Source organism: Mirounga leonina, unplaced genomic scaffold, assembly GCF_011800145.1.
Source record: "Mirounga leonina isolate KUSES-001 unplaced genomic scaffold, KU_Mleo_1.0 Mir_167, whole genome shotgun sequence".
NCBI classification, from domain to species: domain Eukaryota; kingdom Metazoa; phylum Chordata; class Mammalia; order Carnivora; family Phocidae; genus Mirounga; species Mirounga leonina.
In genome coordinates, this window is record NW_023270422.1 from 697,337 (window position 1) to 710,542 (window position 13,206).

The window sequence follows — 13,206 nt, forward strand, 5'->3', positions numbered from 1 at the left end:
TCCCTGCGGTGTGCTCCCGTGCCGCTCCTCCTCGGGGAGGAAGGGGAGTCTCCCGGATCTGCCACTTGTTGGGTCTCTGCTGGAGGAGCAATGGCCCGACTGTGCCACGGATCAAGGTTTATGGCAACCCTGAGCTGAGAGCCTGCACCTCGGCTCCGTCTCTGCAGCCGGCCTCTCCGCTCTGATACCTGGGAGCTCTGCCGCACTCAGGCACCCCCGGTCTTTCTGTGACCCCGAGGGTCCTGAGACCACACTGTCCCCACTTAGCTGCCAGAGCAACGTCCCTCAGCAGAGCAGACTTCTAAAAGTTTCAATTTTGTGCTCCGCTGCTCTATCACTTGCCGGTAGCAGCTGACGGAGGCTTCCTCCCCCCGCCGTCTATCTTCCCATATGTTGCCTTGGATTCACTTGCCTTGGATTCACTTCTCTGCACGTCCTACCTTCCAGAAAGTGGTTGCTTGTCTATTTGTAGAGTTGCAGCTATTCTTTTCTTTGATCTCTTGTTGAGTTCGCAGGTGTTCAGAATGGTTTGTTAGCTAGCTAGCTGAATTCCTGGGACCAGATGAAATTAAGGTCTCCTGCTCCTCCACCATCTTGGACTCTTCCCTGGTTTTTTTTTCCTAGAACTTTTTTTTTTTTTTGAGATTTTATTTATTTGACAGAGACACAGTGAGAGAGGGAACACAAGCAGGGGGAGTGGGAGAGGGAGAAGCAGGCCTCCCGCCGAGCAGGGAGCCCGATGCAGGGCTTGATCCCAGGACCCTGGGACCACGACCGGAGCTGAAGGCAGATGCCCAATGACTGAGCCACCCAGGTGCCCCTTCCTCGAACTTTTTATAAGGAATCTCTAGGTTGAGCTATTTTTTTTTTTTTTTTTTTGACAGAGATAGCAAGAGCAGGAACACAGGCAGGGGGAGAGGGAGAAGCAGGCTTCCTGCTGAGCAGGGAGGCTGAAGTGGGGCTTGATCCCAGGGTCCTGGGATCATGACCTGAGCTGAAGGCAGACGTTTAACAACTGAACCACCCAGGCACCCTAGACTGAGCTTTTAATAGCTTCTTGAATCCAGAGCCAAACCAAATACTTGCCATCACACTTTGCCTGCAATACCTATAGATTTGGGTGAATTTCTCTCTTCTCAAGGTCTTCAACATATCCCGAAGTACCTACACCTGCCAGGAAGTGACCTTCTTTATTCACCAGGTAAGGCTGCTGGGAACTCTGTAAGCAAGGTATCACACTGATATTTCCAAGGGGCTTTATTGGCTCCATAAAATCAATCTGAGTTTCTTAAAGCCGTCTGGTCGTGTCTATGCATGTCTCTCTCAAATATGACATGCTAGTCAAAGCTCTGGTAATGTAACCAGTAATGGTAATGTAATGGTGTCCTGTTACAAGGAGAACAGTTTCATTGAACTTATGCAAATAATTATATTGCTATGAAAGAAAGAATACTCACTGAGTGTTTCTGAATTTCAGAGGGTCCAGGTAAGGAGAAAAGTTAAATGTTTCAATTTGTTCCCAAAAGAATATATTATCATAGTTCTGTAAGTTATAGATATCTTAAGAGAAAAAACTCCTTAAATATAAAAGAGCAAATATTAGAGAACCAGCAATGTTCCAAACAAGAGTCATAAAAAAAAACTATAATCATCTTCCTCAATTCATTCAGTCCCATGTTACTAATTCTTGCTTTGTTTTGATGCAGCTTTCCCATTAGTTCTGGAAATTCTTACCCAGTTTAATTTTATGATCTTAAGGATATCAAAGACCTGTTTGTTAGAAAGTCCTTTTCATAAATCTCCTTGAAGACAAAACTCATTCTGCAAGAGCATCAGAATGATAACTATAAATGATAAAAGACTAAAAAATGGACATGGTTAAAGATCTGATGAGAGTTCATGATAATGCAGTTAACAAGGAAATCTGCTTATTTCTGTGACACATAGCATTTTAATAATTAGAATGTCAAGTGATGACCTTATACCAGAACATATTTGAAACTTCAGAAATTTCATATATTTTCTAGAACAGTTATAGCATTTACCCAAACAACATAACCTAAGGTTTATCATCATTTATTTGACAATGCTTCCCAAGTAATTTAACACCAAATAAACAAGCCTAATTAGTTGAAAATACTTAATTTAGAATTCGAATCTTGGGAACTTTCAAAGCACATGCCTAAATAGGATCACAGATCAGCATAAAAAACTCAATACTTAATTAACCATGCTGGCAGTAAGAGATTCTACAGAAGGTTATACAGTTGTTCACAAAACTTAGCTCCTTCAATATTGAGAAATTTTAACTTTCTTAAGTAATGGAAGACCTGATAAAGACAAAACATAGAAGCTTTGGTTTTCTGGGCAGATAAGAAAAACCTTTGTTTACAATTTCTTATCAGGAGCAGATCAATAATCCAAAAAAGCTGTCTTTTTAACAGAGAGGAAGACGAATTTCAATCTTATGCCAGTATGCTTTTAAAATCCATTTATTTCAGTTTCAGTCTTGACCACATGTAAAATTCTTTCTAAAGATTTCCCTTCACAAACCTTATATACAACTCTCTTTTTCAGTTTTTGTCCTAAGCCTTTTCTCTCTAAATAGCCAGTCTGATTTTAGGGCACAATTACTTTTTTTTTTCCCTCAACAAAATGTATTATCATTTCTTATACCTTCCTTACACATTTCCTACTTTGCTACATACAGACTTTCTTTCCTTATCATTTCCATCAGTCTTAATTACATTTAGCAGAATTTTGACTTAAGAAACCTTAGTCTCCAGTGAAAATTAAGTAATAACTGATGTGGAAATGTTGAGGTTCAGAGCCAACGGCCAAGAAAGAATTCTTGAGACGTTTTTGGTGCAAAAAGGTGTTTTTTATTATAGCATGGGGACAGGGCCTGTGGGCAGAAAGGGCTGCACTGGGATTGTGAGGAGCAATTGATTATATACTTTGGAGATGGGGGAGGTAAAGACAGTGGGAAGTTTCCAAAAAGTTTAGAAGATTTACAGGATCCTGGAGGCCTAGCTATTGTAAGTTAATGTTCCTTTTTCTTCTAGCAAGGTAGTAACATTAAGACAGTTGGGAGTTCCTGGAGGAATGTCATACTCTGCCAGTCTCAAATATTTGTCAGTGTGCTGCAGGTTAGAAGGAAATCTAATTTTATCTACATTTCCTTTTGCCTTTGTTCTCCACATCATTCCCTGCTGAACAGTTCTGACCCTTAAAACTTTAAGGTTGTTGAAGGTGGAAGTGCTCATCTTCTGTAACTTCTTCCTGCTGAATATGGGTGTAGAGATGTCCCTACCTATGGGTGAACATTGGTCAGTTGGGGGTATATATAGAGAGAGAGAGTTCCAAAGGCAGAGCAGCCAGTCCAAGGTGGACAACATATATCAACCTTCTTGAGTAAAAAGGAACATCTGTTGGCTTGAAGTTATGGCAATGAAGGAGTCTCAGCACCAGGCAGTGAGACATTGGAAAAGATAACAAAATATGGTTGTTATTATTATGAGAAAGAGAAGCCTGAATAAAAGACCTTTGATAGTTGACCAAAGTCTTTCTCCAGGTCAGGAGTTTAACCAATCACTAAAGAAAAGAGAGATCGTCTAAAGCGCCAATTTGGGTATTTATTAAGGACCTCCTTATGCCAAATTACTTTCTAATACTACAGATGGAGGAAAAATGGATGCCAAATGATCATACCAATGAAAAACAGATCATGTCCATCTTTATTTTAAATTGGGAAGATTAGCTGGAGTAGTGATAGTGTTTGGGAATCCACCCGTGAATCCAGGCAAAACCTAAGGTACAACGACCTATCCACCCTGGAGGAAGCCAGGGCCATAGATTAATCCCACATAACCAGTGGGTTCCGTTTGGAGCTAGCCATCTGATTCCAGGTCGCCTTTTCCAATCAGTAGCAAACCAGTCAGTAGCCTGGAGTACAATGGTTTGAGAACATGCTTCTGATGGTAGCCATCCTAAGTGACGTGTGCTATTTACCCAGGTATCATATGTATGATTTCTTTGTTCCCAGCATAAAATTGCCTTTGACTGAGCTGTGCAGTGGTGGGTGTGAGCCATAAATACACATCCCAAATTTGATATATGCCATCCTCCGTATAGTGGTAAGTAGGGTTTTGTAATTTAGGCACTCGGTGGTGGGCATCAATTTGTGGGTTTGTAAAATCAGTTAATATTTTAATAGTTTGATGGTATGAAAAGGTCTGGTTATGTCCTGGTAAATTCCATGTCCTATTGATCATGGGCCAGGAAAAAACATTCTGATTAGTGATAGACTGATCACAAAACATGATATCATTATGTATTATTTCTGAAATGTAATTATATAGAGAATGCCAGTCAGTACCTCGTATAGGAGAAATCCACCAGGATAACCCAGCTGTACTTGACAGAACTCCACAAGCTGTTTGATTTTGTAGTTTAGTGTAATGTTGTGCCCACTGTAGAAAGGAATTGTGAGCTAAGATAGATGAATAGAAAACAAAGAGAAAATATACAACCTTCATTGTTGTCTGAAGAGGAGTTTGAGATCTTCTACAGGTTCACAGGAGTTAGAACGCACATTAGTTTGTTCATGGGTTTCCTGTGAAGGAGTTAGGTTTTATTCTAGATATATGAGCCCATGAAGAGTGTCCCTCTAATTTTACTACAGTAGGAGTACCTAATATGATCTGATATGGACCTTTGCATTTTGGATTTAAGTCCCCTGCTATATTTGACTTCCAATCTTTTAAATAAACCATGTCTCCAGCACTTAACATGGGGTGGACTTTTAGTTATAGTTAAATCAGGTTTTGGGAGCATGTGATCAGTATACTTATTAAGTAACTCATGAATTAAACCAGCCTCGAGTGAATAATTTAATAAAGCAGTATAGTCTTTCTCTATTGATAGGTCTACCAGTGAGTTAAGGCTTTGCATATACAAGAGTTGGGGGAATCCATCCCATTTTCCATTTGTTCACATAATCATATGCCCAAAGATCTTGTTATTATCCTCACAGAATAACAAGCAAGAAGATTGTGTATACATGAGCTATTTCTCTGAAGTTTATCTCAAGTTGTCCAGCATCAGTTTTTAAGGCTTTAGGAAAAAGGGCAGTTTTAGTTTTTAGTGATTTTAAGTCAAGAGGAATGGAAGAAGATTGGAAACCTTAGTTAGAGAGCCATAGCCAGATATTTGAGGAAACCAGAAGAACTCAGGATCTAACCTAGTTTATAATAAATAGTGTTAAAATTTAACTCTGCAAAGATGTGTTTTTGAAACACAATTTCTCAGGGTGCCTGGGTGGCTCAGTCAGTTAAGCATCTGCCTTTGCTCAGGTCATGATCCCAGGGTCCTGGGATGGAGTCCCACATGGTGCTCCCTGCTCAGCGGGGAGCCTGCTTCTCCCTCTCCCTCTGCCCTTATTCCCTGCTCATGCTCTCGCTCTCTCTCTCTGGAATAAATAAATAAATATCTTTTAAAAAACACATAATTCTCTATAATTACCCTCATTTCCAGAGATAACCACATCAAAACTAATCGTTTGTAAAACAAGTCCAATTTTAACAAACTTGGCCTAATTATTTACATAAGCTCAGCAAGAATAGTGATTGATCATACAGATCTTTTAAAATTTGCTTTTCTAGAACTTTTTATAAGGAATGTCAATCAAACTTTTAGTAGCCTCTTTAGGCCAGAACCCAAGCCAAGTGCTTGCCATCAGACATGCCTGCAATACCTGTAGATTTGGGCGACTTCCTCTTCTTGAGGTTCCTAAAATAGACTGAGGTTCCTGCACCTGCCAGGAAGTGACATTCTTCACTCACCTGATGAGGCTGCTGGGAACTCTGTAAGCAAGGTATCAGGCTGATATTTCCAAGGGGCTTTATTGGCTTCATGCTTCATAAAGTCAACCTTAGTTCCTTAAAGCTGCATGGTCATATCTGAGTCGATGCATGTCTCTCAAATATGACATTCCAGTCAAAGCCTTGGTAAAATACCAATGTTTCCAGTGGTGTCCTGTCACAAGTAGAACAGAGTCTTAATGAACTTATGCAAATAACTATGATTGCCATGAAAGTCAGAATACTCAGTGAGAGTCTGTGAATTTCACAGGGCTCAGGTAAAGAGAAAAGGTAAATGCTTCAATTTGTTCACAAATGAATATTTTATCACATTTCTATAAGTCATAGAGATATCTTAAAATTTCCTTAATCTGGAAGAGCAAACATTAGAGAACCAGCAATGTTTCAAACAAGAGTCACGAAAACCACGGTCCTCTTCCTTAATTTATTTAGTCCCATGTTACTATTCTTTAGTTTGAATGCAACTTTTAGTTAGTTCTGGAAATTCTTACCCATTTTACTTTTATTATCTTAAAGAGATCAGAAAACCTGTATTTGTCAAAAACCCTATTTATGAATCTCATTGAAGATGAAACATGTTTTGCAAGAGAATAACTATAAATGACAAAAAGACTCAAGAATGGACATGGTTAAAGATCTGATGAGAGGTTACAATGTAGCTGACAAATCTGGTCATTTCTATGACACCTAATGCTTCAATAATTAGAATGTTAAGTGACAACCTTATTACCAAAACATATTAGAACTTCAGGAATGTCATATACACATATATATGTATATATTTGAACAGTTATAGCATTTACCCACCCCATACAACCTAAGGCTTACCATTATTTGTTTGACAATTCTTCCAGAGTAACTTAACATACCAAATATACAAGCCTAATTGGTCAAAAATTAAATTTACATTTACAATTTAAAGCCAGAGAAATTTGTTTAAAAACCTTAGAAAGTTATAAAACACATGCCTAAATAGGATTTCAGATCATTACAAAATTTAAAACTTAATTATTTATTTAACCAAGGTGGTAATAAGAGATTCCAAAGGCAAATATGTAGGATTATATAGTTGTTAGCAAAACTTAACTCCTTTAACAGTGAAATTTAAGTAATCAAAGACCTGATAAAGACAAAACATAGAAACTGGTTTTCTGGGCAGACCAAAAAAAAAAAAAAAAAAAAACTAAAAACTGTATTTTCTTATCAAGAGCAGGGGCTCAACAATTCAAGGAAAAAAAATTTTTAACAGAGGGAAAAGCAGAATTTCAATCTTATACCAGGGTACTTTTAAAATCCATTCATTTCAGCCTTAGTCCTGACCACATATAAAATTCCTTTTCAGAGATTTCCCTTCATAAACCTACAACTTTTTCATTCAGAGTTGCTTCCCTTATTTCCATCAGTCTTAATTACATTTAGCAGAATTTTAACTCTTAGAAACCCTAGTCTCTAGTGAAAACTAAGTAGTAACCAACTGTGAACTGTTACACCAGAATTCTTTAGATGGCAAACTAATCAGTCTATTAAGCACAAAGCATGTTTTCCAACAGACCCAAATATTCTTATTTTCTCTGCAATAAGAAGCAGAAAGTGCAAACCTACATTCAGTAATCAATACTTTAGCACTTTATCCTATTTGGGAAAGACCTAGATGTCCAACAAATTCAATTATCCAAGCAAAACTTTGAAGTTTCAGGTTACCAAAAACTTGGAAAGCTGTTTTAACAATTACCCATGAAAACCTTGAGACATCCAAAATTAACCATCATTTTAAGTCATCTTTTTGCTAACAAAGTGCAAGAAAGATAACACAAGCTTATTTGACCTTCAGTAATCTCTGGTGGAATAAAAGTTTCATATTTAATGCTGATAACTCTAAAGACATGTCTATTTCAATTAAACCAACAAACTTCAGTTAGTTTAAACACTGAATTATGTTCCACTTGAGTTCACTCTAAAAGTCAAAAGTCAATCAATTTGTTCCCCATTGCCAATTTTCGCCTGGGATACTCCTGGGGAAATCTGAAGTGGGTGGTGTAAGTGCAGTGGAGTGCTCTAGACTCCTTGACAGTGAGGGAAGGAAGAGGAGCCATGGTGCTGGAGGCACCCAGATGGTATAGGAGCCAGTTATATAGGCTGCACCCAAGGTGGTGCAAAACTGGGAGGAAGGGGAGGGGAAGGTAGAAGGGGTGAGGTGCCTCCAGGAAGGCTGGAGGTGGATAAAAGCCAAGAGGGCAGAGAAAAAGGTCTTCCTGGTCCTAGAGCTCATCAGCTTGGACAGATAAAAAAACAGGCAGTCCACATCAGGCTGGAGAAGACCGCAAACTTCCCCATAAACAAAAGGAGTTTCAGCAGCTGCTTGGGAATATTCCTGAAAATCCCCGTCCTGAGGTAGACTAACCAGAGACAGCTGGTTCCAATTATAGCCTTTAACCTGGGAAGTGAGTGAGGGAGAAGCCCCCACATACGGCTAAAGTAAGCTGGGTCTATCAGGAGGAACAGTGAGAGAGTCAGGGTCCCCTTCATTAGGGATGGCCTGTGTTTCCTCCAGCGACCTGCGTTTATTTGGAGGAGGCTTATTTAGATAATTATCATCCACCATGTCAGGAGGGAGTTTATCAGCCTGGTCCATTTGCCCAGTTTACTGCAGAAGAGACCTAACTGATACAGGAGGTCAGTCCTTTCTTAAATTTTACAATCTGAATCGTTTCCAGTGGGTTAAAAGGCATTCCAAGGGAGAGTCCTTGGGAATTGAAGAAGAGAGAAGGTGGGTTACCAAAAATCTCCCCCCCACCCCCAACTCCCGGGTGACATCCCACACAGGATATGTCAGAAGTTCCAGGTATCAAAAGTGACTAGAGGAGTCCTTCAAACGAAAGCACCATTAATCACTGTCCCGCTGTAAAGGCCCTGTAGGAGGGATGCTGGCGCTCCCCCCACCCTTCCCCATTGCATCCTAAGCTACAAATGGGTGCTGGAGAATGGACCAAGATATCGTGCCATGCCTTGCCTTGCCTTGCTGTGAAGGCTGTGCCCTGAAGGCCATGAAGAACCTGCCATTTTTAACCTATGAAAAACATTAGCTAAGTTTCACAAGGGGAAACTCCCCAATTTTGTAATTTAAGTAGTCAGTAGGCGACATTGATGGAAAACAGTAAAGATAGAAACCCATAATGGTTTAAGCAACATTCTAACACATGTAGTTCTTATAGCCAACTTCCCAAGGAAATGATCCCCAGTTGGATTTTAATTTATTCAGGTACTGGTTTCGGCTGGCTTCGGGTGGAGCTTTTGTGGCCAGAACTGGCTAGAGACATGGAGGGGATCACGTTAGACCAATGAGGAGGGAACCGCACACAGGTGTCCTAAGATCGGCAGCTGTCCTGGTGACCTAGGTGCTGTCCTGCCCCAAACAGACAACTTTGTATAAGGACAGGAATGAAGAGAGGGCATTAAGTTTCTGGGTCTTATTACCATTCCAGCCATGGTACTAACTTCCAGCCAAAAGGCAGGCTTCTCTTCCTCCCTGTAGAGTAGCTACGGACTAGAGGACTGCAGCCTGAGCAATTGACATGAAAGTGTTTCAATAAGACCCTACTCCTTGAAGAGCCCCTGAAATGAAAGTAAAGGAAGAGGAGGAATTACCAAGTTTGCACTGAGGTTTCGAAGTCCAGATGAGAAGTCTCAGGCTGCACACTGTAATGCCAAAATGATGTGGAAATGTTGGGGTTCAGAGCCAACAGTCAAGAAAGAATTCTTGGGATGTTTTTGGTGCAAAAAGGTGTTTTTTTATTATAGCATGGGGCAGGACCTGTGGGCAGAAAGGACTGCACTGGGATTGTGAGGAACAACTGATTATATACTTTGAAGATGGGGAAGGTAGAGACAATGGGAAGTTTCTGAAGGGTTTTTCATATGTTAAAGGAGACTTACAGGATCCTGGAGGCCTAGCTATTGTCAAGCAAAGCATTAACATAAGACAGTGGGGAGTTCTGGAGGAATGTCATACTCTGCTAGTCTCGAGTATTTGTCAGTGTGCTGCAGGTTAGAAAGAAATCTAATTATATCTACATTTCCTTTTGCCTTTGTTCTCCACATCAGTAAACAATTGTGAACTGTTACACCAGAATTCTTTAGACTGGCAAATTTATGAATACATTTCATAATTTCTAAAAACATATGTTTTCCCATAGTACAGTCTTTCAATAAAGCATAAAGCATGTTTACCAACAGACTCAAGTACCCTCGGTTTCTCTGCAATAAGCCAAAAGCACAAACCTGTATCATTAATCTTATCTTATTTGGAAGACTTAGATATCCAATGAACACAATCCAGTTTATCATTTGACTTAACAAAACTTCTAAGTTTCAGGTTACCAAAAATTTTGAAAGCTATTTAAAAGTTTTATCTATAAACCTTTTTGTTTATTTAACCTGCTCATTCCTAACAATTACCCATAAAAGCTCTTATGAGACAGACAAAATTAACCATCATTTGAATCCATCTTTTGCTGACAAATTGCAACTTATTTGACTTTTAGTAAACCCAGGTAAAAGGTAACTCTAAAGACGTGTCTATCTTAAACTAACAAACTAAAATTAGCTTTAATACAAAATATATTGCACTTGTACCCGCCAAAAGTTAATCAATTTGTTCCCCACTGTCAATTTTACTTAAGGCATCAGTGGGAAAATTTGAAGGGGTGGTTTAAGTCCAATGGAACCCTTGGGCCCCTTTGTGCTGATTTGGGAGGTTCTTCAGTTTGGACCTCAAAAGGAGATGTCCCAACAGCTTGGGGTGCTCTTCTCTCCTTGATAGTGAGGATAGCAGGAGCCAGAGGCCTGGAGAATAGTGCAGGACCAGGTTATGTAAGCCACACCCAGGCTGGTGCAGAAACAGGAGGAGGAGGGGGTAGAAGCAGAAGAGGTGAGGTACCACCAGCAAGGCTAGAGGCAGATAAAAGCCCAGACAGAAGAAAGAGGACTCCTGGTCCTAAAGTTGGTCAGTTCAGACAGACGAACAGATGCACGTTTTCTTTTCACCAATAAAAAGTGAAAATAGGCAGTCCATGTTGGGCGGGAGAAGATGGGGCACCTCCCCGAAAGAAAAGGAGTTTCAGCAGCTGGAATATGTCTTAAAGTCCCCATACCAAAGCAGACTAACCACAGACAACTGGCTCCAAGAATCGTAGCCATTAACCCAGAAACAAATGAGGGAGAAGGCCCCACATACAACAAGAGTCAGGCAACATTCACTTAGTCCTCTCAAGATACATTTCAGATCTGACATACAAAAGAAGCACACAAAGAGGAAATGAGGAACTTGGGAAAGAGGGGGGCATGTACATGATCTTGGCAGCAACCTGTTTACAAGAGGTTGGGGGGCGCATAGAGAACGTGACAGAACACAGGTGACATGACAGATTAACAGAAGTAAGGGCCTGCAGTGGCTGAGCTGATGGTGGACTGAGGAGTAGAGGCTGAGGAGAGGGGTGTTCTCAAGCCACCTAAAGGAGTATGGACAGATCAGTGTTTTGATACAGGGTCACAAAGGCCTGACCATATGGGATTTTTGTCCACTTTTCTTGTCAGACTTCCCCGTCCTCTAGTTTATATTGAGGCCAACAGGGTTACAAAAGAAGCAGACTTGGAAAGGAAGCATATGAGGGATCAGGGTTAAACAGGTTTCAGTTTCTCAAGATGCATCCCAAGGGAGTGCCAGATGGAATTGAGGATTTAGAGGAAAGAAAGACAGTGAGAGTCTCCTGGACTAGAGGCATCCCTGCTAAACCCCAAAAGCATCACCTTGGATACTCTGGACCCCCAAGAACATCTCCCTGGAACCATCAAACTATCATCCCTGGTGCAGAAGGGCATCCCCAACCTGCCCACCTCTTCAACCTCCTATGCCGCCTGAAGACAGAACCTCTGCCCATCCTTCCTGTCAGTCAACATGAGTTTCCTTGGGAGACAGGAAGTCTCCCCTGCACTGAGATTGCATTTAATCTGGTGTACCACCGATTTTTGTTTCATTTTTAGGCCTTTTCCCAGGTAGATCAGAAAGAGAGAGGAGAACAGAGAACAGTGACTAAGCAACTCTCCAGCACAAGGAAGGAGAGAGTTGGAGGAGACTCATGGACGAAGAGGGTCACTCAACCTGCTGTTACCTTATCCCTCTGTGGTCATCAAAAAGATGTTGCCAGGTGAACTGGGGAGACCCCGAGCCATGGGGCCTTGACCCAGGCAGATCCAAAGGAGTGGCCAAAGGTTCTTGGTCTTGTCATGAGAAGGAATTCAAGGACAGACATGCAACACAGCACACAAGTAACAGAAGCAGGAAAGTTGATTAAAGTGAAAAAAAAAGTACACTCTAGAGATCTGAGAGTAGTCAAGCTCAAGAGAGAGCTGCACATCGTAGGGAATGGGTTTCTATCTTTTCTTGACAGTTGTCCACTAGGGGGTGGAATGTTTATTATTTGGGGCCGGAAGTAGGGTTTGGCACTTTTTAAAAAAATTCAAACTGCCTCATAGAGACAGCCCAAGAGGGAATTTTTGGGGACTGAGGAAGCTGATCCCATAGTTAAATCCAAGAAAATGAGGAAAATATATTAACCAAGAGTCCATTACCAAAATCCCCCTCAGCTTCCAAATGGTGTCCCATGGAATATTGCTGAAGGTTCCTGGGGTTCAGAGTGGCAAGAGGCATCCTTCCTCACTGCTCTGACACCCTTGTACTACTTGAGAGAAGGGATGTTGATCTCCCTTTGCTTCTCCCACTGCATCCTCGACTACAGTAGGTGCTAGTAGATGGACTGAAATGCCACAAAAATTGAGGCTGCCTCTTTCAATTTTGAGGGAGTCAATATATTTGGTGGCCAATAATAATACCCTTTGAAAGCCTCTAGATGTAGTATTAATGGATGAGGTAGCAGTCCTGCCCTTTGTTGAGAAGGGGCAGCTATTTTATATTAAGCATCCTATATCTAAGCTAGAAGTATCTTTAATCTAAGATCACGACCAAGAACACCAAATAGCCCACGAGTAAGAACAAATGAGAGACATGAAAAAATGAAAGTATGGGACTCCTATTTAATCCAAACAACTTTCTCATGAGCTTTATCCATGATCCAGTCCCAAGGGAGCAGTCTCCTATTGAGGAGTGCCCCAACTGTGTAATAACTCCAACCTGTCCCTTTCTAGAAGCATGTGGTCTGATGTATCTTGGATTTTATGCTCATCCAGCGATCTCACCACGTTATTGAGAAGGATACCTTCCTCGGGAGTCTTAGGATTCACGGCCGTCCTAATGACCCGTATGGCTGTC

At 40.9% G+C, this 13,206-nt stretch overlaps 1 long non-coding RNA gene across 1 annotated transcript; it reads left to right on the top strand.

Annotated features, from left to right (window-relative positions):
• Window positions 1–1,605: 1,605 nt before the first annotated feature.
• On the top strand, window positions 1,606–12,937 carry LOC118016434. The gene is made up of 2 exons (XR_004680826.1): window positions 1,606–4,136; window positions 11,922–12,937. It is a non-coding gene; the product is annotated as an uncharacterized LOC118016434 (long non-coding RNA).
• Window positions 12,938–13,206: the final 269 nt, after the last annotated feature.